Source organism: Clarias gariepinus, chromosome 14 (assembly GCF_024256425.1).
Source record: "Clarias gariepinus isolate MV-2021 ecotype Netherlands chromosome 14, CGAR_prim_01v2, whole genome shotgun sequence".
In the NCBI taxonomy this organism is placed as follows: domain Eukaryota; kingdom Metazoa; phylum Chordata; class Actinopteri; order Siluriformes; family Clariidae; genus Clarias; species Clarias gariepinus.
In genome coordinates, this window is record NC_071113.1 from 24,328,895 (window position 1) to 24,356,158 (window position 27,264).

Genomic DNA, 27,264 nt, shown 5'->3' on the forward strand with positions numbered 1-27,264 from the left:
CACCAATAAAGCTGCCACAATCAAAGTCACTAGTTTAGACATGAACATTAACCGAACCTCATCAAATGTCTCTGGATGATTTGCCAAAATATGACTGGCTGCTTAGATAACATCAATTAGACACTATACAACACCATGGACCTCTTCAGGAAAATGCACCTTCTGATCAGACATCAGATCAGATGTAGTGTGAACCTCTGTGTTGTTAAGATGGCTCCACCACACAGGAGCCTGCTGACTGCTCTTAGTAGAATCAGCGCACTACAGATCAAATCCTGCCCTTAAGCAGTCTCAGACACATAACATACTGTATGCCTCCATAAGCTCATACCAAAATACTAATATGCATCCCTATGAAGTATTGAAGTAATCCAAAATTTGAATAATTCATTCAAATATAGTCGTAGTAATTTAATATGTTCTGTCAAAATGTCATAACGTGCTGATATTATAACACCGACCTGAAGTTTTTTCCTTACTTAATTATTCTGCCGATTCTTGCACTTTATATTTATTAACTTAAATGCTGAAAATGCTTAGCTGATGAATCCACTTCCTGGGGATGTTAGGCATTTAATCAGAAGGGTATTTGATGAAGCCAAGTGAGAGTTATTAGTCAGAAGAGGCTTTGGAAAAGCTGCCACCAGACAGCTGATGGAGCTGAGCTGCATTCAGACAGATGATGTTTGCTGGCGGTTCAGTGCCTGGATTCAAGAAGGAGTGTGGAAACGTAGGAAGAAAGGACAAAGAAGTGAAAAGGAATGTGAACAGGCATTGGAGACACTCATCAAGGTTTACTTGGGCAAGGATAAGACATGACCTATTCTTTGTTCTCTATCTCTCATCCTTTTCTCTCCATCCTGGCATTCATTCAGCCTCCATGATGGCCTGCAGCCAGACCAAGCAGAAAGTTTGCTGATAACATCAGTCTGTTGAGAAACATTGACATTCACCCACTGAGCCCTCTCTCTTGCATTTAGTGAAGAGGAAATCCTATCTTCATGCCTTTTCTTGATTTTTGTCTTCTAACACACTATCCCAGAGTTTCTTTTGACTGTATTGACTGCAGATGAAAACTGGACGAGACAGCCCACAATGAGACAATGTGAAAGAATGTTAAAAAGGGGGAAAAATATGCAAAATATCTGACATGTAATTATGGAGTCTAATAAGCAAATGCATTGAATATTAGAAAAGCTGATATAAAGTCCATGATAGTTTTTGCATCTATACACCAAGCTATATTAACCAACATCAACCCCACTTAAAGCTAGCCAAAGCATACCTAGTGGTTTGTAGCTGCACGTGAACAAGCACAAAACCATACAAAGGGAAATACACAAACCTAACCATGCATACACTGACACACCCCACCCAAGAATTAAAGAACAATCAAGCACACAATTAGAGAGGTCAAGGTTAAACCAACCTTTTGTGGATACCTTCTGATGTTAAATATTCAAAGAGATACCAATCTAAAGTGAAAATCCCACACAAAGTGCCCTGACAAATAAAGAGATAAAAAATGAAAAAAAACTCTCATTGGTTGGCAGTGAATGTACCTCAATTAAGCTGGTGTCCTGAGTGAGTCTTGTCTGCGAGAGCTCTTGAAATCCAAAAATCCTGCTAAGAAGAGGAGAGATTTAATAGTCTAGGATCAGCAGAGCCTGGCAGCTGTTGTCGTTTTCAGTTTGAGGCATTTGAAGACATGCCAAGTCTCTCTGATGAGCCAGAAGAACAGAAATGCATGACATTACTTCCTGTGTGGAAACGTGGTGTTTGCTCTCGTGAATAAGCATGTAGTTATTGCCTGGTTAGGAACTTCTCGTAGCACAATACTGTCTTTCTCACATGAGGAAAAGCAGCATAATGGTGCCTTACTTACATAAAAAAAAAAAAAAACATCTCAATGCAGTCTTTCTTTTAATGACACAGTGAAACGAAACAACGTCCTCCAGGACCAAGTTGCTAAATATATGCAACAACATAAATTTACAACACAACTCTACCAGCTAGCTAACTAAGAGACCTAATTAGCTGATGTATCAGAGATGATTCCTGAGTCAGACAAGGGTGCGAAATACTTTAGAATTTTTTTGCACGATTTTCACTTGATGTAGGCCAAGTTTAAACATAATGTGCTTCACGGAGGTGTGCAATAGCATGTGCTACTTGTTCTGAATCCCACTTCTTGCTACAATCCACCTTTCGGCTGAGCCACAACAAGGTTAACGATCGAAGGATTTGCACAAGGCTGATTAAATAGATTGCACTGATGATGAAAAACAAACTTTCAGTGGTTATATAACTCTACTTACTGTGACCGACACTTATGCAAAACATCACTTAATAAAAATTAAAACATGTAATTCAAAAACAGAACACCAGTACATGGTGGCGGGAGGCCTGGAGCCTATCTTAGGGCAGGACGGGGTACAGATTTATCAGAGGCTACAAGCCCACATGTAATTTTGAAATGCTAATTAAACTAATTATGTCTTTTAACTGTGGCTGTTAAAAGCACCTGGAGTACCTGGAGGAAACCCACCAAGCACAGGGAGAACATGCAAACTCCATGCACATAGACCCAAGGCGGAAATTAAACCCCGACACTAGAGGTGCAAGGTGACAGTGCTGTAACCACCGTGCCACCTTTTGATGTAACACAGTGCTACATAATCATGCCCTTGTTTGTTTCGCTCAGTCTGAGTCTTATTAACTCACTAATAAATAAACTAGCTTCCAGGTAGCCCAACCACAGAATTGGTCAGCACATTGGATTTTGTACTCGCCTTCTGGGTTAATTAATGCATTTATGCATCATACAATCCCTTACTGCAACTCATCTTTGACAGTGTGGCAGGGTGCATTATCCAGTTAACAAAGTCCACTGCCATTAGGTAATACTTTTCATTCTTTTTTATGATGGCCTGCAACAATGTTTAGATAGGTGGTCTATGTCAAAGCATCATCCACATGAATGCCAGTACCCAAGGTTTTCTCAGAAAAACATTGCCCAGAGCATCAACCTGACTCCATCAGCTTGCCTTCATCCCACTGGCCATCCATGTACCACCTCGCCCCCAGGGAAGCAATGCACACAAAGCCAGCCGTCAATGTGATGTAAAATAAAACATGATTCATCAGACCAGGTAACCTTCTTCCATTGCTTAAGGGTCTAGTTCTGATGCTCACCTGCCCAGTGATAGCAGTAATGATAAACACTTACTAGAAGTTGTCTAGCCGTCACAATTTAATGATGTGGTTGGTCAGAGTATGCTCACTGCAAGGTAAAAAAAAAAAAAAGGCACACACAGTCGTATATTTATCTTCAGCTTTGATTAAAGCACAAATTTGCCTAAGCATGGTTAAGCAACCCTATGCATTGTCATAACACAAATTTCCGTTCAGAGTTGCATTCAATTTTAGCCAAGACCATTTTCTGGCAAGGAGCTATTCTAAAAAGTGTTCTCCATCACACCACAATGACTTTTAATGGTGGTTAATTCATGTATGAATATGATTTCTCAATTGGAGTCCTCGTATATGGCGAGCCCAAAAATGTATGTGATAACCTGATCATTCTCTACATTTAGATCGTTTCATTTTATTGCCACATAACATTGCTGAGCCTAGACGTGACCAACTGAAGCAACCCCGGATCCTAACACTTCCTCTAGAGACTTGTTAAAAAGGGTGCTACTGTATGCATGACAGTTGCATCGCTTCATGCGCTTCCCTCCTTACCCTGACCCGCCCATCACTCTGGAATACGGTCAATCTGAACACACCAGACCACATGGCCTTTATCCATTGCTCCAAAGTCCAAAGCAAACTCTCTAGCAAAGTGAAGCCTTTTTTTTCTGATTAGTCTCAGTAACAAGTAGATTTCTCATAACCATACACCTGTTGAATTCCAATCCTGTGAGTTCTGCATTGTTTATGTGTGTAAAAATCCTCTTAATTTCACTATTCAAATTTTTATGATGCAACTTTACCAAGTGATCTCCGATCACAGTCATGCATGTATTTTTTCCAACCACATTTCTTCCACAAAGTAGAAAATTGTTGATGTTGTGTTGAAAGGTTCTAGTAATTTTAGCACTCTTCTTAGTTGTCTTGTTTGCTTGCTGGAGGTCAATAAATTGACCCTTCTGAAACACATTCTAATCCATGACCATGGGGTTCCTGATGTGACTGTTTAAAAATGAAAAGCTTCTCACCCCATCAGTTGTTGCCAGCTAAAACATATGAAGCACCGCACTAACTATCCAAATAAATGCACATAAATATTTGCTTATTTAAATCCAAACTTACCCAATGGTTAGCTGTTTTGGTGGCACAAAGGGTACAAGTACTGTATGTGTGTTGCTATACAGTATCTACACTAATCAGCCAAAACACTATGACCACCGGCCTAATATTCAGTAGGTCCCCCGTCTGCTTTTTCTTCTACACAAAAGACACATGTGGTTGCATACATATCCTCACGTCAATAGTGTTCTGAAAGCTTATCAATTAATAAAAGAGACACATTGGAAGGCTAGCATGGCACTCATTTCCTGTGTGGGAGAAATTCCTCACCTTTCTGTGTAGCTTAGCAACCCTAGTGCCATGGTTACTCTAAACTCTTGCTGCCTTGTATATATTTCTGCCTGATTAATCATACAGGTTGGCTAGACGAGTGCTGGGGATGCATGTCCCCATCTGTTCATGATGCAAGGAAACTTTTTTTTTTTTTTTAAGATTGTCTTAACGTGTATGCTTTGCAGGCAAAATACCAAAAATGAGGTTTAATCATACACAATCAGTCGTACAGGGAAAAAAACATCTGCCCTTTAGCAACTCTTGAGAGATTGAGAGATTTCATTTCCTATACCAGTGTTTGTTTTCAGAAAGCGTAACCATATCGGACCCCCATATATTTTGCAAATTATCAAGTTCCTCATTACAGGAGGCTCTTCTTCTCCTTCTTCGCTTATGACTGTTCTAAACCTCAGAACGCCTGAAAGGCAGTCTTTGTTTGGTTGTTATTTATTCAGTCCTGGAAGGAGTGCAGCTTCCACCTCCGCATCCTGGAGACAACAAACCCTCATCTGATCCTTCCTGATAATAAAGCACAATTCAGCAAGTCTGCATGGCTTCCACCTAAGGCCATCCACAGCTTCATAGCGTCTAGACGTGTATATGTGGGAGGGAGAAAGAGAGAGAGAGACAGAGAGAAAGATGACCATGCAAAAGCAGCCATCCAATTGAAACATGCAGTATTTGCATTGTTCAGCAACCTTGTATATTACCTGCTTGTATACGCTGCTTGATGCCAAAAAGTTGCCCATTTTTATTAGCTCAGAAGCAGTATATGCTGTTTCTTCCTTAGTCTCGCAAAAGCATTTAAGGAATTTAAGGTCATCTTAAAGGAGCAGTTGGTCATTTCTGGGGCTACTCTGCCTTCGAGGCAAATCACATTTGTAATGGAAACAGTGATTAACAGGTTGGTTTCCACCATATGCTTACATACAAATATCTGTTTATACATACAGATACCAATCAGCCATAACATAGAATTATAATTATTATTATAGAATTTATCAATTATATACCAGTATAACTGGTGACAGGATCACGGGCAACTAATGCTTATTTATGCCTTTGGGGACCAAAAATCAGCCCGTCTGCTCTGATCCCACAAAAAAGCTAACGTAGCATTATTATTATTTTTTTTTTAAAGTTAATTATGACTGGCATAGAAAGGTATCAGACCACCCAGTGCATTGCAGCTTGCTGGCTTAGCAGGCAAAGAGTTCAAGGTTGTTGAGCAGCCCTCCAAATTCCCCAGATCTCAATCTGATCGAGCATCCATGGAATGCACCAGACAAACAGTCCAATCGTCCGATCCATGGGGCCCCACCTTGAAAATTACAACACTCAAAGAATCTGCTGCTAACGTCCTGGTGCCAGACAGCATAGCCACCTTCAGAGGTCTAAAATCATGCCTCAAGGGGTCAGAGCTGTTCTGGTGGGACACAGAGAACACAATAACCACCTGCCTAATTGAGTAGGTCCCCCATTTTGTCACCATAACATGATGCAGTGACACTTTTCTCTCAGTACCAGCATTAACCTTATTATCAGATTAAACTACAGTAGCTCTTGTATTGAATTAGACTACACGGCCCAGCCTTCACTCCCCATATATACTGTATATAATAGCGTAAGTACACACTGTTGATGGGAAAAAAGTTTTTAGAAATAGTGTTAATGATTATTATGATATTATTACTTCATGTGAAATTCCACATACATTTATGTCTGTCTTTCTGTACAAGAGAACTCTCTGCCTAACCTATTAATACAAAGAAATACAATTTTGTAAGGTTAAATATATTACGCCTTGTAATTCTTTCGACTTTATACAAATACACGGTTCTGTTCGGTAATTGAGTGAATCACTGATGAAAGATCGAAAAAGTAGATCAGATAAAGATATTTTTTTTATTTAATCCAGCACAAACGTAATAACGTCACTTTTACTCAACAATTTGATTTCATTTATGGTGCAGGTTAAACTTCAGGCAGATATCTAAGTACTGCAAAAGTTTCATTTAATTTTCTCCAGGGAGGTTTGCGTGATATAATTATGAGGAGATCATGTAGGAGGGGCACGCCGTACCAGGGGGGCATTTTAGCACATAACACTGGCCTCTCAGTTTGGATATTTTACACACCTCACCTTAGACTGCTGCGGATATCTTTGGTCTAATAACCCATGTATTATTTATGTGCCTTTTTTGGAGTAAGTCATGCTATGTGGTGCTTTTGTTTTTTTGTTTTTTTTAAGAATTTGGGCGTTTTTAAATGCATTACAGTTGTTTCTGTGTCTTCCGCATACTCTGTCTATACACAATAAAATATAACGCAAAACTGAAGAAAAAAACACTGAATACTGTGACATAATCTGCCACATACTGTAACTGCTCACAACTTTACTTCTACTCAACATTTTGATTTCATTTATGGTGCAGACATAAACATGTATTATGCATGGTACTACTGGCAAAAAGTCATTAAACTCTGTCCATTTCTGTCTGTTTTGTGTGACAAAATATGGCTAGACAGACAGACAGACAGACAGACAGACAGACATAAGGACAGACAATTTACAGAGACTCATTTTAATTCTTCCATTATATGAAAGTGAAGATATCTTTGAAAGAACAATTTCTAACCAATGCACATATATTTACTGTCTGAAATTGGTGCAAATATACACATTGTTAAATATTATAAACTTCTCCTTCACCCTTATGAAGTAAGAGCTTTTTTTCTTTGGTCAGTTCTACTCTTAATAAAACACATTTTAATTCCCACCGATCATTACAGAAAGTGTTTGTCATTTACACAGTTACCAGAAATAGTCAGTGGACACACCCGTCTGTGGTAAAACCAGTATATGCATCCATGCTTGAGCCACTATATCAACATATAACAGCTACGTCACATTTAATAAACTCTCACATCAACTCTCTTTTTCATGCTTAGTGTCACAAACAGCAGGTCAAATATGATCAGATCTTCATGTATTTCCATCTCAGAGTGGAAGAATCCATATATTCTCCAACATCATCCCTTTATTTATTTATATATATATAAACAGCATGAGTTATGTACTAGAGTTGTAAACCACCTATATACTTCTAAAGTAAGTTGGGAGAGCTAAAAACAAAATGCAGTGATCCGGACGCCACGGTTTCCTCTGAGCAGACGTCAGAAATGCCTCTCAGATTAGATTAGAGACTGGTTTATTCAGAAGCAGGATTATGGAAATCCTGAAGCGGGCCAGATTACTACAGCAGCTGCCACAGGAAAGTGCCAAAAACAATGAAGATTGTTGTGGCTTTGTGCTGATGGAACAGGCCTCTAACAATGAAGCTCTCTATACCCTAGCACCATCACAGGAGATTAGAGGCTACAGTATGCTGAGGCCACAGAACTCCAGAGAATCCGCGGTGTGCAGGTTAGCACTTCACAAACAACCATTAGCCTCTTACAGGCGTCTTACCTGTATCTTCAGTGAAGAAAGAGAAACCTTGGTTTATACAGTGGAGAAGTGGGTAGCACTGTCACCATATCATGACTGATGATCACACATGAAAACGCTATAGCAACTGAAAAGTGTTGATACAGTCTGGAGCATGATCTCTTAATGTCTATATGACTTCCCTTCAGGTTTTTCAGTTTAACCCCCAACAACATAATATCGAGATGTATCTGCTACTGTCAGCTCTAATCTGTGGTACTGTTAATGGTAGATTTTTAGAGACAGGGTAACTCCAATTGAACTTCTCCGTGAAGCTGAGGTAAGTTCTGATCTTCAAGACCATGAAGGTCTTCATGAGAGCCAGTCTCACCATGATCATTGACTAGGTTTGCCAATGCACTTGACAATACTGTTCTTGTACAAACCGTCCCAGAACACCTGACCTTTGTCTCTTATATAATAAGACGTGTCTGTTGTTGTTGTTAATGTTTATTAATTACTCAATGTTATATAATTTATTTATTTAATACTATTCTACTGCATTTCTGATAATTATAATTATAATTATAATCTGATAAGAATGTAAAGTACCAAACATAAAACAATTAATGGCACTACTACTATTTAAAAAAATAAAAAAACAGAGCAATGGCTTAAAACCACTATAAAATATTCTTTTATCTATTTTTTATGTATTGTAATTGCTAATTATTACAAATAAACACTATACACTATAAAAGGAAAATACAGATAACACAAAAATCATGTTATATTATTAAACATTATTTTAATCAAATCAGTATGCTCTCTCTCTCTCTCTCTCTCGCTCTCTCTTCGTCTCCACTGCCTCACATATCTTCACATATGACACAGTTTCACTGTGATGGCTTATGATTGCATTTGGTCTAATAGTTTCGAGACTGAAATTGCCACAAAAAAGGTTTTGCCGTTTCCATTAGTAACTCAACAAACTGGACCACATGTTAAACGTCAGTGCATTTCCTGTTATACAGTTGCACTTGAAACGTATGTATTTATGACCACACTATCCGGTATCACCCAAACGAGGACGCACTGCCTTTTGAGTCTGATTCTTCACAGGTTTTCTTCCTCATGTTTCATTGCCACAATGTTCATTGGGGACAAACTGATCGAGGTATAAATAAAAAAATAATATTTATAAATCCTTTTAAAGTTGCAAATATACAGTATGTCCAAAATTACTCATGTGAAGGTGCTTCATGTCATTGCCCATTGAAAAAAAAAGTCATATATAAATAAAAGTGACTTGAACAGAATTCAGTATGGGGCTGGATGAAGATTCTTATATGTTCTTATATGTTTCCTTCCATGTAGGTCATCCAAAATTCAGGATGTATCATTTGAAATTCAAGATTTGTTGCCTTGTTTATGGTTCAATTTTGTTTATTACATTATGGGTAATGTAGCTAATTTATATAAATTTAACATGAATAATATTCATTTTGAGCTTAAATGTAATCAACAGAAAGAAAGGGCACTGCTGGTTCAGTGGTAGCACTCAAAATCTGCCCAGCACTGCCCAGCCTTTGAGCAAGGCCTTTACCCTATCTGCTCCTGAAATGGTGTATCATGGCTGTCCTTGTGCTTTGACCCCAAATCCCAGTGATATGAAAGGAAAAAAAAAAACGCTTCTTAGTACTCTAATGTACAGTATATGTAAAAAAAATAAAATAAATAAAAATAAAGGCTTTCAACATACTAAAAGTAAATAATTTTTTAATTTTTAATCAAAATTGGATTATAAAGATACTGTATACACATGGAATTATTGCAATATTTCCTTTTATCTAACAGTGGCATCAAACTGTTGTAAACGCTAAAGCTAACATACTATCTTATGTATTACTACAGCTATCAGGTAATTCCCTCCTGCATCAATTCTACTAAAATTAAATTCTCTATATTGGAGCGTAACTGATATTTGATGACTAGACCTTGAGTATTATTATGTGGTCTAATTCAACCCCCTTTGAACTGTATAGGCATCATAAAAATGCTGCTACGTTCCATAACATGCTTCAGTTTGTAGACAAGTCCTGTCTTGTTAAGTGTGTAATTAGCACAGTGGTCTGTTTTTTTTTCCTTTCTTTAATGTAATATATATGGGTGATGTAATTTGTAACTTGGCACATGTAATGAAAATTAGACTATGAATTGCTTTCCTTCAAAGACCCTATTACCGCTGTACACACTTTATTGCTGGGTTACCGCCAAATAACATACAAAGAACCAAGTATGAGATGCACATCTTTAACAATCTTGCTCCATCAAAGTGATTTCACACATCACCGCCTTGGTGTAATTTAATTTAGGGCCTTTAAAGAGAAAAGCATTTAACACAGAGAAATTAAACGTAATTGAGTTAGTTGCCGAGACAGGGCATCTAAACGTAATGAGATCCATTACAGTGCGAACAACTTCAATACTGGAATAGATATGAAGTTGGCCAGCATGTGGCCCGTTGCCTTATCGGCCACTGTTTGGTCCTTAGACAGAGGGTAATATGAGAAAGACAGTAGAGGGAGCGAGGGAGTGAGAGAGATAGAGAGAGACACCGTGCTCAATGTCATGGTGAGATGGGTAGATATTCCCTTCTGAACCAGACTCTTTTTCGTCCCTAAATGAGGAATTTGAGATGTAAACAAGCACTGGCAGGAGCAGGATAGCGTGGTTATCGTCTGTCTGAGCGTGTGTGTGTGTATAGGGTGGAGGTCGTAGGGGCTTCCTTCCCCGCAGGCAGCTTGATCTATTGGCCTGAATGAAGATGACAGAAAATCATTTGAAATCTGGAGAGCTTAGAAAGGTCATGAGTTGAGTCTCTTTTTCTCAGATGCTTCAAGGCCACTGTTTCTGTAGAAGCCATGTTTAAAATCATCCTGTCATCTCACCCCGGGAGACGTTCATAATAACAACTATTGGCATTTGAAACACTGACAGAAAGGAACAATGCACCAGGCTGATGTTTTTGCACTATTACATTCAGTGTTTTTGTGTGGATATGCTCTACGTTGTTTTTAACATTGTGTTCAGAGTTAAATTCGATTTCGTATTTAGATGCATGCAAATATAACTTAGTCTCTAACTCACACTGTCACAGATAGAGTGAGCATTCGCAATAGTGCCACTTGCTTCAGACGTTTATTATCATGAGCAATATCCTAATTTTGTGCAATGTGTCTAAGGCTGCCTTGATGAATATAACCTTATATTTTTAGATTAGAACGGTTAAACCCATTTTAACCAAGCTAGACCAATTTTTAAATAGTCGTCTATTCAACATTAACAGTAGGTGTACAGTATGTAATAAACGTGTTGTTAGTGGTAATGTAAAGTGGGGTTAAGTAAGGATGATCCAAAGGGCCCCTGAGTAAATGATGATCTCATTAAATATGCTATAGCAACTGAAAAGTGTTGATACAGTATGGTCAAAATTTAGGGCATATCATCTCAAGCTTTCAACAGACTCAGGATCTCTAGCGCCGCCCTGGGTGTTATAAAAGTAAATGTCCAAAAGATATCAGTTTGTGAATCTATTAGTTAAAAAAGTTTATGAAACATCTATTTTGACAGACAGTTTCTGTACCACCTATACACCAATTACTGTGTCAAACCACCTATTTTCTCTCTAAAACCCTTTTTTTTTTTTTTCAAAGCATGGTTTTCAGAAGATGTTGTAAACATTTGGTCTCCATTAACATGCTGCATCACATAAATGCCACACATTTGTCAACCCTTAAGCTGTCAACTCAATCTAGCCTTTCTGTTCTGCTACCTAGCAAGCACACTGGATTTATTTTTGCTTGTTTGTTTTGTTTTTCATGCCATTCTACTGTATTGTAAACTCGAGAGAATCTTATATAATAGTTTCTGAAATATTCAATCCAGCATATCTAGCACCAGCAGTCATGCCACGTTCAAAATCACTAAAATTACGTTACCTGACATATATCATGTATGAGGTTGTTTTTTGCATCGCTCTCCTGCAACATGATTGGCTGATTGGATAGTAGCATGTGTACTGTTGTTCATACTGGGAAAACATGGCTGGTAACTGTGTTTGATCGTATATGATCTCAGGATATGGATTTAATACTTGCAGTTTCAAGGAACAAAATCAAAAACCTCTTTGACGTATTACAAGGTAATAGTATTCATAGTCATAGAATAAACATAACAGTGAAAAAAATTTCAAAGTCGAACCATATGTTAACCATATGTGAATTATTTCACGTTACACCCTCTAAGTGCAGCGGCAGCAAAAACCTGACGTGCAGTGACAAAATTACAAGGACCCCTTATTTCTGCTGAGGGTGCTAAAACCGGCGGCACACAGGCACACCTAGAGAGACACATACTTCAGCATGTCCTCATGGTAGATCAATGATATCCTCACACTTCATGCACTCATCACGTAAACAACCATTTAACGATTTGCAGTGACTGCAGCGTCGACGGGAACCGGTGCTGTTCCAGGCTGTTATTTAGGTACCCACAGAAGATCACTAACGCCTTAAGTGACAAGCTCTGCATACAAAACACATTATTAAGCCAGAGAAACAGCCCAAGCAAACAGCATATGTAGCGTCAGGCTTTATCGCGTCCAGAACCAATGAGATACGGTAAAACGTCTTTCGCGGTGCTTTATATTGATTGCACTTCTCGTCGTTGAAGTGTAGCGATGTGGATAATGTTCTACATGGCATGTGGTTTGGCTCCTTGTGCAAGCAAGGGTCACGCTTTGCCGCGCTTGTTTCTATGCAATAAAGGAAACGAATGTGTAATCGAGGCTGTCAAGCATTAGAGAGGTCTCACAAGCATTCAGTCTAGCCATGGATTAACCATGAATCATTTCCCTTCGCGGAGCTGCTGCTTAATCTCCGAGTCAGCTTGGTTTGATAAGTTGCTCAGTGAGCAGTGATTGAGAGCTTGGAGTTAAGTCATCTGTATCTTTATGTATTGGTAAAGGTTGAGAAACCAGACCAAAATAGAACTAGTTCATTCCACTCATCCATACATGGTATCGTACAGACAGTGGCTTTTTCCAGTTGTTTGGGGGGGGGGGGGGGTTGGGAGTGAAGAGAATCCAATTATCTCTGATTATACATGTTTTTGCATTGGACTTGAGCTCCAAAACAAACCACTGAATCATCCTCTTTGAATCCTTTGGTCTGAATCACATACCACTGCGCCAGCCTTGAACAAGGGTCACAATGAGAATGATTGTTGGAATGGCCTCTCAACGAGCATGTGACGTGGTTTAATATTGCTCAGTGTCCAACATCCACACTTGAACGAGCTATGAGGGACATACTGGAGCTGTTGTGATAAAACCCACTTTCTTTTCTGCAGGTTTTCAGAAATGGCTTTGTTTCAATTTTATAATGTGCAAAAAAACTATTTGCACTTCTGATTTCTAGACTTTGTACTTAAATATATGGCTGTTTTCACAATTACTTATTACAGGAAGCTATACAGAGGGGCAGTACACTGTCGTTACTGTCATGCTCTTTGCTGACTGTTTTCTTCTGGTTATCCGGTTTTCTTCCACTTCCCAAAAATCCTCATTTGTGTTATACCATATAGCACGACCATGTGTTTCACTTAACATAAAGTCCAGTTTGTTGAGGTTGCCAGCTGTTGACTGATGAATTTCCATCAGAGTACCTGCAGTCACAGGCCATCATGATAAAAGAGTTTGTATCAAATGCCGTCCAAAGACACTTCTAGGTGAAAACATCTACATAATTCACATGTATCATGCATACTGATAAGCATGCTCATTGATTCGCTACGCCCTCCAATATTGCATGTCGTTCCTGTTCCTTCTATTTTAGGAGTTTCCACATCTGATCAAATTTTACACAGGATGCAGCTCCTGTCACAACCCTCCCATTTTCTATCCAGGCCTGGGACTGGCACCGCATGCAGAGGGTGGGTGGAACAGCATGCTAAAATGTCTCACCAATGAACCCAGCATTGGTCAGGCTCAAACCCCCAACCAACAATGCAGAGCCTCTACTGCCTGAGCCACCACTGCCCCAGTATTGCATAATCCTAGATAATAAACAGCTAACAAACAAGCTTAGAACTCTTTAAATATTACACCAAAGTCTTCGCTAAAATAACAAAAAAATTATAAAATGTTATATTAATTTCGGTTTTTGACTCATTTTTAGCCAAAATCAACTTGTATATCCTAGTCATGAAATAAGGCGATAACTGTAAACATACCACATGACCAGTGTTGGGAACGTTACTTTTTAAAGTAACTAATTACATTACAAAAGTACTGTCTGTAAAAAGTAATCAGTTACATTACAGCATTCATTTCTGATAAAAGTAACTAGTTTGCGTACTTTTCCATTGCAGAAAATGAAAACCCCTTTGTGATTCCTTATGCATGTTGTTTTAGTCAAGACCTTTATAATTATTCTACCATCATCACTCAGCGACATGACATAACATTTTTAAAAATATAACTAAATAACTGAGTACTTAAATGGCGAAGCTAACGCATTAGATTACTCGTTACGTCAAAAAAGTAATCCAAGTACTCTAAGTACTCTACTTTGTAACGCGTTACACCCAACACTGCACATGACTGACAGCTATCTAAGTTAACAGCACCACTAACAGCTACGCCAAGAACCCCAACCCTTTCCACCATGACTTCACTTTGCCCCATGGAATCTGAGAGGAGGCTAATTGGACTCATGCAATTGAAAAGTCCTACTTCATCTTATGGGAATAAGCTCTGGCAGCAGGGCGCCAGTGGGGGCCTATGTTTTCATCTCGCCGTTTAGGAGATACGGGCACTGAAAATACACACACACACACACACACACACACACACCCAAAACCACACGCCATCCCCTTAAACTGTGAAGACAACACACAATTAGAACTCATCTTGTGTGGCCTCATTTGCGCTCAGATTAATCATCCTGAATGCAGTCCCACATACTGTTTAACACATGACAGCGAGTGGTGTTGACTGTGCGGAGACAAAGACATATAGACACTGCAGTGACACACACACACACACACACCCCCCAACCCATCACCAAAATCTCTACTATAGTGCACGCCTTTCTGGAGGAAAAGGAAAAGCGAGTGAAAAGCGTCAGCAAGCTCTTGACACAAGCTTGGAAGGTCGAGTGCCTGCTTACCTGCTAGACCGACGCAAATGGTGCGAAAGCTAAAAGAAATCGAAATGAAACATTGATACCAAGTGCCCCTTTGAAGAAGACTTCATTCGCATGTTTGGGATAAGAACGGATTTCTTTGGTAAACCGAGTGACTAACAGACTGCTGTAAAGGCTCAGATGCTGAGTGTGACAGCGCACGAGGGAGCTGAGGAAACACAGAGAGCAGCAGAATACTCTGACTCATATAAATGTAGCCGTGTAATGCGGTGACGCTATCTGTATCTGTATTTACTTAGCCATCTAAATATCTCTCTCTATCTGTATTGGTTCAGATTTGAACCTGAAATGAATGTGGCCTAAACCGGAATGGTTTGTTTTGGGGTTTAAATATGGTTCCTATTTCTTTGACCTCACAAAACATACTGGCAAATCCCCTGGAGAAGTAAAGCCAGCGTTATCAGTATCGGCTGCTAATTCTGTCTCGGACAGTTCCTCAAGCTCAGCTAACTCACTTAAATTTATAATTGGCTGCATTTACTGTTGGTAGAGTTTTTATTTTCTCACACATTCAGTCAGTTTTTATTCCCTAAAATATAAGCATTATAAAAAGAAGTTGAACTTTACAAGCACTATAAATAAATAACAAGTGGTCTTTGTGCGTCCCAAAAAATTCATATGTTTCTCATCTTGTGAGTGACAAAGCGCCACATTCCTCGACGCCAACGCACTGTCTGATTTTGAAAAATTCTCAAAGTGATTAATGCGTTCGGCTCGTGACAGGGAAGATTGCGACCCATGCAGTTTTCCTTCGCCTACTGGAACGGGCCTGATATGCTGCACATCACATACGATGAGGTTTTGGGGTGTGTCTGTGGTTCAGGAAGTCAGATTTTTATCCTTTCTCTTTCCTTCCTGCTTGTACATTTTGATGAAGAGTTTAATTACAGTGTAAATATTTTTTACACTTTTGACTCTTATGGACGTTATGAATAACACACAAGAATACAGTTAGATACAAACTAACCCAGTGCAAGAGGGAATGTATATGAAGAATTAGAAATATTGGTCCATGAATGTTCCCAGTATCTAAAGACATTTATTCACAATATTCTATTCATTCTGTTTCTTTTCAACACTGAAATTATTGTTATTTCAAAGAAGGTAGTGGAAAAATGTAACCCCAAGAGAAACAGTTTTATTACCTTATCCTTCTTCCTTATTCAATCTAAGAACGATTTTCTTGCCCTCTGACTTATTCATTTCTTATTTAAAGGTTCAAGTCTATGTTTAAAATTGTTGTATAAATAAAACTGAACTTAGTTGATTAAAAAAAATCTCGTGATTGGAAACATAAAACTGATTCACATTTACAAAAGACTTCAATCACAGTACGGTGAGCCGCAGTAAAGTTTTAAAAGATGAAACTGTTATAAAGAAGTTTGTCCATCCGTGAATGATGATCCCAACAGAGGAGCTCGGTGTCCAGTGCAATTACTCCGGTGCACATTCAGCGAGTGGAACACTTGATCCTTGAAAATCGATGGATAACTTGTCAGCACCTTGCGGAAGAGACGCATCTGTCTGTGGGAACCGTACACAAAGTCAATCACCAACACCACATAGACGTTACAGGAACTCGTCTGGAAGTTATTGCCACCTTCGCTGTATAGTCCGGACCCCGCTTCTAGCCATTTCCACATGTTTGGGTCATTAAAGGAGTTCCTGAGAGGCCCAGGGTTTCAGACGTGAAGCAAGCAGGCTGATCACGGCTCCACGCGTTCTGAGAAAACTTTTTACCTTAATGGTATCCAAGCACTAGTGAAACGCTGGGACAAGTGCATTGGTGTAGCAGGAGATTATATAGAGAAATAAAGGGAGTTTTGATTCTCATAACTGTGTTCCGTTATTCTGCCCAATCACAAGTCATGGTTTAACCTGAACACCTCATATAATAAGAAAGTTAGTGTGGCAGGCATAGTGTGATAAGATGAAATATCCTTTAAATCTAGCCTTTCCCTGACATTTTGATTGCGTTCTGATATGGATAATGTGCCATTAAGGATCCTCAAACAATTACCCAGTAGACACCTATAATTAGTGATCTTCAAATGTCAGCTGTTTCACGCAGGAAAAGAATGAATGGGCAAATGAGACAAATGGGCAAGTGTAAGAATCTGAGTGTATGTAGATGAAGGCGCCATCTTACAGGAGTCAAAGTATTAATGTTATAGTGTTAGACACTGTACCAAAGAACACCTTAAGAACTTGTTGACCACATGGAGAACCTACACAACCTAAGACAGGTGTTTTTAAAGATATAGCTTATAGGTATATATATATATATATATATATATATATATATATATATATATATATATAGTTGCCTACCTTTAGCTAAGTAAAGCGTACCAGGATATACTGATAGACTCATTTAATTTCACATTAATGAAAAAACTATTTAAGAGGAGAGGAGAGATTTATTATACTGCATGGGGAAGCGGCAGGGCTTCAACAATGTCAGTTTATACAAAAGAGCTCAAAGCACCTGCACAACTCCTAATTCTCCAATCTACATTCGCATGTCACTGGGTTTATCTGACAATTTTACTGAAGGTAAATTCCAACATCACTTTCTGCATATTTTTCCAAAGGATACATCATTGTTAAGGTTATGAGGTCTGCATCTGTTGGGATTTAGTCATTACAGTGAGCTTTCTAATTAAATATGCTCTCACATATGTGTATTTAGTTGCACATTTCTTTTTTCTTCAATTGGAAATCTGCTCACTGGACTTTATTCGTCTTTTCTTCTCCAGCACCAGATGTGCAAAGCCGAACAAAAATGATATGCTGAAAAAAACACTGTTTAAAGGTAGGATTTTTTGAAGAGACCTTTCCACAAAAAGAAAAATAGATCGAGGGCTGGACCTAGATCTTTACCGTGATCATGATATTTCTCTGGTTCTATGTTACAGCTACTCCAACTTGTCCAGAGAAATTGAAATAAATCGTTACTACCAATAAGAGGAGAGAAAAAAATTAACAGCTATTCAGAAACTTGCAAGAATTATTTTAAGCATTTGATGGTGTAAATATGAATGGAGTGTTTTCATGAGTCAGTATCACTCTTGCATTGGAATATTAAAAGACTGAACAGTCCCTTATATCACATGCTCACTGAAAATCCCTGTGGGTTTTAAAAACAAACATTTATTTTTTTAAATGTTCCAGGTTTGGCTGATTTGTACGCAGAAAATCTGTGACCATTTTGGCTATTTTCATGCCTGAAATCGACTTGATACTATCGCTCCATATGATGTTAAATCATTGTTCATAAATCGTAAAGGCAAGAGAAAGCAATTCTCCTGGAGCGCTGCGCGGCTGCAGGATTTATTTCTCTTCCTATCTTACACACCTGTATCTGATCGAACTTTCCGAGCATCTCAATATGCCGAAGGACGCAAGACATGCATAAAAGTGTTTATGGCATATGACATAGTGGAATAAGGATAAGTTTAAGAGAGTTTAAGAATAGACACAAATTCTTTAAATCTCTTATACAAGATTATCTGATTCTTAAAATCTAAAATTATGGTCATTAAATGATTTCAGTTGGGAAAAACTTGAGGGTGTATTCCAACCTTGTGCTTGCTGTTCCTGGGATATCCCCTGGATCCAATATGACCCTGACCTAATGCATGTAGGGAAATATACTGCAATGAAATTAAAAGAATCGAACAATACATTGTAAAGGCTGACACAGCTCAACAGTTAAAGCTCTGAGTTACTGATCAGAAGGTGAAGGGTTCAAGGTCTTGCACTTCCTAGTTACCACTACTGGGCCCTTGCACAAGGCTCTTTACCCTACCTGCTACAGGAATGCGGCGTCATATACAAGACCCTGCGCTCTGACCCCAAGCTTGCATATGCAAAAAGAACTCAAATGTTCTTTAACAATCTATTTCCAAGTTGTGAAGACCTGATCCCATGAAAATGTATGATTATGTTTATGATTTAAATTGACAGTACGACTTCAGGAGGTTTTAGTTTAGTATGGAGTGCATGATGCATTTATCTAGTGCATCAGTGTTCTTGTTTAAAATTCCTCTTTTGTAAAGATTCTACAAGATTTCTGTCTTCAACTGTTATAAGTACTCAAAGTAAGTATGCCAGTTGATTCAACCTCCAGACAAGCCTGCTGCTCTTCACAAAAAAAACAAAGCATCCCGAGCCTATTTTTATCAAACTCGCCCCTCACACATATACTTCTCACTAAAAAAAAGGTTTTCCACAAACTGCAACAAGAGCATGACCGTTTATTTATATAACTTAATAAAGTTAGCTCCATTTTTATGAACTTAAGATCATGAACTGAGATGCTTTGCTACACTGTGGAACAATATAAATATATTCACAAATAACTGAACACACTAGTCCACCGCATATGGGATGGTATGTGATTCAATCCATTACACAATAAAAATAATCACAATAGGTCAGAATATACCACAGTATCAGATTATAAAAATAAGATTACAGTAAATGTCATATAAGACGACAAGAGCAGTGCAACTATATACGAGGTATCGATATCAAAGGCAATACTGGCCTGAAATGCTGGATCAGCGTCAGGATGATAAACGATCCGATCCGCTAATGTTTGTATAGTGTGGAGACATGTGGTGCTGACTGACGCAACGCAGATCGCACATGTGAACAGAGAAAACAGTAACGCCCACCACCACTGTGCCTCTGATGTTTTGCAAACTTGGCAACAAAACTGTTATCAGTATGGTGCTTAAATGGAAAAAGGTGAAATCTATGTAATCCAAACAAATTTGATTAGGTTTTATTGCAGCATAAGGTATTTGGTTAACATCAATGGAAATAAATGTGTATGATGGGGGTGTCTTAATCACTTCATTGTGCGAATGTGTGAAAGCATACTGTGGAAGACCCAGCCCAGAATGCACCAGATGGGTGAGTACCCAAACAATGCAACCTACAACATACACACTTTGTATACAGTATAGCAGGAAATGTGGAGGCGGGTGCTATTTCAGACATGGGCTTGGCCCACACTGGGGACCTCCCTGTTAGAGAATCTACTGCAACTGATTTCAGATAAAGACGCTTGTGCGCAGGACATCCAGCGGTTGGCCATTTTTCTACACATCTGCATGAGAAATGGATGTTGGAAAATTATATCCCATGGCGACTAAATTAGGTTGTGTAGAATAGCCGAATATCTTGTTTCCTTCTAATCATCTTTTAAAAGCCAATAATCTCGCTCATGTATAAAGGAACTGAGGAACGGTAATGCAGGGTTGATAGTTATGGTAACAGAATTTCTATTTCTTTATTTCTGTTTTAGTACCCAAGTGTGTGTGTGTGTGTGTACATATTCAAAGAGCCTGTGAGTGAAGCTGCACCAGCAGCGTGAACATAAATCTGCTATGAAATGAAGATATGAGTGGGAGCACCAATGGAAGCACAATCCCATCACTTCACACTCACAAGGAATAAATAGCAGATGAGTGATGTTCCCGCTCTCTCTCTCTCTCTCTCTCTGTGTCCCGTCTACTGTATCATACTATTAGTAGCAGCAGTGATTGCATCAGCATCTCAGAAATGGAGATTTACAACTCATCTGTCAATTCAGCAAAAATCCCAACAACACATTGGTAACTAAAACATATATTATGCCTGAGAGTGATGGGATGGCCAGGATCAGGCTTGTCCTATAGCAAAACAAGGAATGCTGAAAAAGCACTATGGATGTCTTTGAATTCGCTAGTGGAGGACCTGTTCATATACTGATGTGGTATAGAAATAAATGACCAGTAGCCATTATCTGTTTCAAATAGCAATAAAAGCCACAAAGTACAGTTTCAAAACAGTGTAAGAGAGCAGGGGCATGTTTCCCCGTTTGGTACAATAAAGCTATAAAGCCATCTCTCTTTTCTTGCCTGCCATTTCCTGTCTTTTTACATATTTTTTGTGCATATCTTTGAAATATTAGAAATAAAAGACAGACTATAGAATGAACTTAATACATTGCAAAACAGTCTGTACTGGAAATAAAGTGCAAGTGACGAAATATATTTTTAAATGACAAGCAAAATGTAAAGTAAGACAAAAAGGAAAACAAATGAAGAAGAAACGTGTTAACATAATGCAGAAGCTGTAAAGGCGCGTTGAATGGAGCGTACTGAAGTGCAAATTAATCGTAAGAAACTGTAAATCAGCATTGGCAGGTCCCTTGATGTTTCATACAGCTGAAAATTGTGTTAGAGGGTTAGTAGGGGACAGCTGGAGGGCTTCAAAACAGGAGAGAATTATGGGCATTGTAATGTCTCCTGACATCTGCAAATCACAAAAAGATTTAGATAAATTTTAATATAGGCTTGAATAGGCCTATATTTATATAAATAATTGGCTTTTATTATTATGAAAAAAGATGCTCCATGGTTTGTCATTTCTGATGGCAGTAAGGACCTCTCTACATTCATGTCACAGTCCCGACTTAATGCATCTCATCATGGAATTGGGATAAAAAGGAGAGAGGAGCAGATGATAGAAAAACATAATACTGCACTCGATCCCAAGTGTGCACTCTCAAGATTAAGTCGGTTCCAGTCAGACGGTAGCTGCCCTCTCAGGAACCTCATTTTAGCCAAATTCGAGGACAGCATTACAAGTCATATGTGTTTTTAGAAGCAATTCATGCTCAAAAAATTATTAGCTAACCTGATGCAACCCGCACGTTTTAGTGGCTAACGTGTGCAATCGAACATGCGATCTCCTGATGATAGGGCGAGCACTTTACCACTGCGAAACTCGGAGGCCCATAACAGCATCTCATTAAAAAAAATAATTAATTAATTAATAAAAAAATATATATATATATATATATATATATATATATATATATATATATATATATATATAATTTTTTGTTATTTAACAAGGAAAATTTTTGAAGTATTAATAACGTGCAGATTTATGTAATGAAACTTTTGTCTAATATTTATGCTCAGCATCATTAGTGTCAGTGATTTTATAGGTCAGTAGGATTTCCATCATGGAAACATCTTCAAGACAGAGAGCTTATAAATGTCTGGTTTCTTGGTAATGTAAGAAGCTGTGTTTTTTTTTCCTTTTTTAACTAAAAAGGAGAGAAAAATGGCCAGAGGGACCAAATGAAGATGAGTTTCTGTTACCATGCCAGAGTGGATTATTTTTTCATCAGCAAATCCTGAAGTATTTTATTCATTTTTACATTGCAGGAATCTTTGGAGAATGACGCATCCATCCCCAATGAGACAGGTATTTTTAAAGGATGAAGTAATTGCCTTCTGACTGAACTGCACGTGAAGAATTACCGCAATAATGTGAAAAAAAAAAACAGTCTTAAATCATCGGATGCTCTTCTTTTTGTAACCAGACCAGGGGCTGACTTGTATGGAGCGTTAAGGATCTTGCCCAAGGACCCAACAATGGCGACCTCCTCGAACCCCCAACCCTTTGAGCTTTAAGAGCCGGAGTCACTGTAAGCTGTAATTTCCAGAAACATATTACAGCAGAGGTATTACATAATGAGATAATATAGCCATTCAGACACTGTGTCACTCTTACTGTGTTGATTTGCTTCTAAATAATAGGATCTGCACTGGCTTAGTGCTTAGCACCATTGCCTTGTACCTCCAGGGTTAGGGATTAAAATCTTGCCTTTTTTTAAATAGTCTGCAGACATCCAGTATAGGTTGATTGGTGTTTCCAAACTGTGTGTGCGCTTGTGCCCTGAGATGGATTATCACCACATGCCCTGCCTTGTGCCCAAAGCTCACTAGGATTAGCTCCAGGACCCCTGCGTCAATACACAGGGTAAGCAGCATATACAATGGATGGATGGATGGATGGATGGATGGATAGAGATTGGGGTGGTGTTTGCAGTCTGAGGATCCATGAGGGCCATTTTCCTGGCAAAGGCCATCCATTTAGTCTTCACTGAATAATGCAAAACCCCTTGACACACACACACACACACACACAGAAACAAGTACATCCCCACACCCTGACCGCAGTCTCAGCAGTGCACTGAGATCACCGTGCTATCCCATTTCAAAGGTGCAGTCGCCTGCAGCGTTCTCGCGTGTAAGAGGCTAACACAGCGCTCCACTGTAGCAGCTTAAGTGCAGCTCTTTGTCTGTTGAAGAATGCTCTTCACGACCTGCTTCTCCAGAAGTATCGCGACGTTAAGATCACCGTAAACCGTTCAACGGGACACCAGCAATCTCGAGCGTCTCAACAATAGCTCTTGTGCACCAATCCTTTTGGCAAGGGAAGCTCTTTAGCGCAGATGTCTCTCACATGTTGCTGAGTTGTGCCGAATTTCCAGCTCACTTACAATACATCCCGCCACACACTGATACAAAAATACAGCAAACACAGATGACTAACAACATATCCGCTTTCAGATAATCGCCAGATGTTGTTAACCTGAACCTCATAAAACCCCTAGAGGTGTTTAAAAGCATTCTCGCTTCGAGCCAGCTATTTTTAAGCTTCGGCTTCATGAGAGGAAGAGACGTTGACGTCTGTAACGAAAAAATGCCTCAAAACAATATGTAAGGGGATTAATACTCTCCATATTGTTTCTGGGCAGCCACTCGATATGACATCATCTGCCCTTCCCTGTAACTACTGATTCAAACCATATCTCCAACCTCTTTTCATACACGTCTTTGCCTCTCTCGTTCTAAGTGTATTTAGCAGTCGCTGGTAACGTTATCGTCCCTCCAGTGAGCATGGATGCTCTAAATCTAAACCGTGAGGAAGTTGAGGAACCAGCACTGGAATTGAGTACCTTGAGGGGGGGCCAAAAAGCATGGCTGTAATTTGGAGAGTCTATCAATCATCAAAAGTTTAATCAGAGCCGATAAACATATGAAAAATAAACTGGACATAATTTAATGGGTTTATCCATCGTGGCTCCTGAGGCAGATTAGCTGTTGTGGTTTATCCAATCATATGAATGTATTTAAAAGATTTAGTTAAGACAGCTCGCTGGACTAGATTCAGAGACATGAGGTCAGTCAGGAAGGAGTTCACAGACTTTTATAGACTTTCAATTTCATTTAGCATATCTGATCTGAATAGGGGAACAACAAACAACGGAAACACAATTGCTTTAAGATGAATAGACAAAAAAATGGGTTTTTTCTGTGTCAAAAAAAAAAAAGATGTTTTATCTAGTCATGCTGCTTAAGTGATTTAGCATTAACCGTTGTCCTAACTTGCATATAGGAACAGGTCAATGTAAGCAAAAAAATGTATACAACTTTTAAACAAACTTTATAAATGTCACTCAATTACCCTTGTTTTTGAGGAAAAACCAGGATAAATGATGAAATGTCAGAAATTCTAAACTTACTAAACTTAAATACCTCTAACATGTCAACACGTGTTTAGCTTCAACATCCTTTTTCTCCAGTCTTAGCTCACGGCATGTGGATCCCATATGGCTACGGTTCTGTTGCTTCACACGCTAATGTTAGGGTTTTTTAAATCCAGCCCACAAATGGCCTTCAGTCCTGGTGACAGAAAGAAAGCTACAGTCCTAACAGCACAACTGTGTATCACAGGTAAACAACAAAAAGACAAGCCATGTGTCTAAATCTATAAAGGTGACCAGGATAAGGCTTTATTTTAACCTGTAGTGGTGCTGTTATTAGATATGTGTTATGACTTTCATGGACTAAATTACACAGATAAGGAAGTACACATATTTCTATCATTTCAGGACTAGATCTAAACACTGCTACTCCTACTCCTGCACTTCACCTACTATGTAAAACCTCAACCAACAACATTGCACAGTGTTTACACAGTGCTCGTGCTCGAAGCGGTCCCATTAAAGCCGTATGCGATCTGGAAGCAAGTCAAGGTAGAGGTTTTAAGCTTAAGTTCAAGTCTCACAGTTGTGTGTTCTGGGTGACAGAGGAGGCTGTTACTCAGCTGTGCAAATATAGTCGCTATTATGCCAAGCACATGTTTTTTTGACACAAGGCCACGCCTCTTCTCACACACAGCTCTGCCCAAACTAACAGCACCAGTTATTCTTAATGGCCCGAACTGGTCAAACAAAGTTGGTAAACAAATCTGAACAGAAACGAACAAGTGCAAATGTTTCCTTTTTCATTCAGTTCATCTTTTGGTGCATCTGCAATCATACACATTTGAAGTTACATAATCAGAATTAATATCCAAATCATCAATAATTATTGCAAACATAATAAAAAAGAGTGGTAATAATCATTTTAATTGTGCATTCAGGACTCTTGTACTATAATACAACCAATAATCCTGCATGCCTGGCCGATTAAAAAACGCTTATAATATAAAACATATTTTTAATTAAAATGTTATTCCATTTTTCTTGTCTGTCTTCAAGTGGTAAATAATTCATTGTTTCATTTGCTAAAATTAATGCTTTGTTCATCTCAGTCATGTTCTTGTATATCCTTTCCTCATTTAGAAGGATGCAGCACCTCTAAGTTGCACCTGCTGGGGGTCTGGGGTGAGAGCTTGTCTATAAATAAAGCTTTTAATTAAATCTGATTTCAATAAATGCGAAAGAGATCTAAAATGATCTAATAATGCTTTAAGAAATAATACAATTAAAATAAAAACATCCCGAATCCCGAGTTTATCCCGGAAACAAATCGCAAGACAGATTCACACAGAGGGACGACTGTATCTTAGGCAATCTGCCAATGTCCTGTTTAAACAGAAAAAGAAACTAGCGAATCTAACAGAGCCAAAAAAAGAAACAGAAATAACCTGTTAAACTCCATATACTGATAGACAGAAACTTCAGTCACAACATCTCAAATAAGTACCGTCATGTAATTTTCTCCACTTAATTTAGTCTATGTTATAAAATCTCTTCCTTCGTCGTTAATCCACATCCTTAAACCTGTTCTCATTTCAATACAGCTCTGATAAATAAAAGGCTATTTCTTTAGTGCTGTGTTTTATGCAGTGAGTGACTTTATGTCAAGTGGTTGGTTAGGCTTTTGTATAATGAAGTCTGATAAGCAGCATTCTTTCTATGGGTGTTAGAAAAAAAAAAAAGTGGGTAGGTTTTGAACGCAGGACGGTCAGGACCTCTAACATGTTTACAGTTACAAGTTCATGAATACTTAGAAAGAATTTCTTTCTTCCTTTCATTTTTGGTTTAGGGTTGTGATCTAAAAAGCCAGTGGTGGTGGTATGGGTGGTGGGGATGTGAAGGGGGAGTGGGGGAGGGTAAATTGTGACTTCTTGATCAAGGACAGGAAATGAGCAACTGGCCACTCTTTGCCTTTTTAAACAGTACTTTCCTGTATTTCAGCATACTGAAATAACATGATTTTTAGGTACGCTATTTCACAATATTACACTGTGCTGAACACTGTAAAAGTGAAAAAGTATTTGCAGCTTCCTGATTCTTGGTTTGCATATTTGTCACACTATAATTCAGATCTTCAAACTAATTTTAATTTTAAACAACAATAATCCGAGTGCAGTTTTTAAATATTGATTTCATTTGTTAAGGGGAAAAAACTGTCCAAGCCTGCCTGGCCCTATGTGAAAAAGTGATTGCCCCTATACCTAATAACTGGTCAGGTCACCCTTGGTGGCAACAACTGCAATCAAGCTTGTGCGATAACTGGCAATGAGTCTTTCACATTGAGGAATATTGGACTTTAACTACGCCATTGCAAAACCTTAATTTAGTTTTTTTTAAGTCATTCAGGGAGGACTTGCTGGTGTGTTTCAGATCATTATCCTGCTGCAAATCCCAAGTGCACTTGAGCCTGAGGTCATGAATTGTTCCCTGAACATTCTCTTTCAGAATTTCATTCTCAGAATTCATGTCTACATCAATTATGACAAATCATCCAGGTCCTGAAGCTGCAAAGCACACACCCACACCAACACACTACCACCAGCATGTTTGACTACTGCTATGATGTTTGGATTATGAAA

The 27,264-nt window shown here is 38.6% G+C and overlaps 1 protein-coding gene across 2 annotated transcripts in view; it reads right to left on the reverse strand.

Annotated features, from left to right (window-relative positions):
- The window catches only part of ptprea (protein tyrosine phosphatase receptor type Ea), an 83,214-nt gene that overhangs the window by 52,261 nt on the left and 3,689 nt on the right, over positions 1 to 27,264 (reverse strand). Inside the window, exon 2 of one of the 2 annotated variants that reach the window (XM_053511152.1) lies at positions 1,563 to 1,626. The exons of the other annotated variant lie outside the window; for it this stretch is intronic. The gene's annotated coding sequence lies outside the window, so the exon portion shown is untranslated. The remainder of the gene's footprint in view (positions 1 to 1,562; positions 1,627 to 27,264) is intronic. 2 annotated transcript variants of the gene reach the window in all.